The following is a 1200-nucleotide window of genomic DNA, read 5'->3' as shown; positions in this document are numbered from 1 at the left end:
TATTTAATTTGAAATTTGTTCATTAAAATTAATTGAAAAAATAGATTAATGATGTTAGATTCAAAGGCCAAACCAGATTTTCATTCCCGCCAACTAACCTCCCCGGATTACCCACCACCGTCGTCCTCGCCAAAAGCTCCTTAAGCACCACCGACCCACCTTCGCCCCTTCCCCAATTCTCAAGTTCCCCAGAATCTGCGTTCCTGCACCAATCAGAACACCAACACCGATTTTTGGAAGCCTGTCTCCGGAATCCTTCCCAGCCCCTCCAAGCGCACGCTGTGAACGATGGACACATCGCCACCAACCACGGCTATTTCTCTAATCACCACGCCAGTAGTGTGGTCAAGAAAAACTCCCTCTCCTGACCTAGCCCGTAGGTGAACATCCACTGCGAAGACCTCGGCCGGCTCTGGATCAGCATCGCCGCAGCTCGCCGACCAGACATCCAAAGAAGGTGTGCGACACGGTGGGCCTAGCAGTCGAGAAACCCCTTGTAGTAGAATAAGCAGTGTGTGATTTACTCAGCAAGAAGGGTCGTGCTCGCAAGCCGCGCGGAGATCGAGAATCCGATCGCAGTGAAATGGAAAAGAGGTGACGGAAATTGGAGGCGGGGAGGAGATCGGGAATGCAGAGTTTAGTCTCGAGGAGATTAGAGTGGACGGATTCGAGGAATTTGTGACGGAAAATGAGATCCGAGTCGTACCTGGCGAGGATCGGTTCTTCGGAGGGGTCTGAGAGGGCTTCTGCTTGAATCTGGAGCGAAATGTCGTCAGGATCTTCTTCGGTGATGTGAGGGGATAGGCAGATCTGGGGCAATTGGAGAAGGACTCAGCATTCGGCCACGGCAAAGCGGAGAGATCGCTGTTCGGAGAAATTTTGGAAAGTATCGATGCAGGTGGCAATAGAATTGGATGGATCGGAGGATTTTGGGCTGAGAGGATCGGAGATCGCCGACGAGGAGAGAGTGGAGGCGGTCATTGGTTGAGGATGCAATGAAGTTTGCGAGGTGGTAGAATGGTGGGAGAGGTGGCAAGGTGAGGTTATTTATAGGGTCGCGGTTTTGGGATATATAAAGGCGATAGTATAGGACAGTCGGTCGGTAACCAAAGGGAAACTGTTTCGTGTTGGGCGGGAAAATTAAATTTAGATTTAAAATAAAAATTGTAGTCCCCGATAGCTAAAAGAAGACTTATTTTT

At 49.8% G+C, this 1200-nt stretch overlaps 1 pseudogene; it reads right to left on the bottom strand.

Annotated features, from left to right (window-relative positions):
• Positions 1-28: 28 nt before the first annotated feature.
• On the bottom strand, positions 29-505 carry LOC110030658 (annotated as a pseudogene).
• Between the last annotated feature and the right edge of the window lie 695 nt (positions 506-1200).

The sequence above is a fragment of the Phalaenopsis equestris genome, unplaced genomic scaffold (genome assembly GCF_001263595.1).
Source record: "Phalaenopsis equestris unplaced genomic scaffold, ASM126359v1 Scaffold000747, whole genome shotgun sequence".
Taxonomy (NCBI): Eukaryota; Viridiplantae; Streptophyta; class Magnoliopsida; order Asparagales; family Orchidaceae; genus Phalaenopsis; species Phalaenopsis equestris.
The sequence above is the reverse complement of the archived record's forward strand: the minus strand, read 5'-3'. Positions and strand labels throughout refer to the sequence as shown.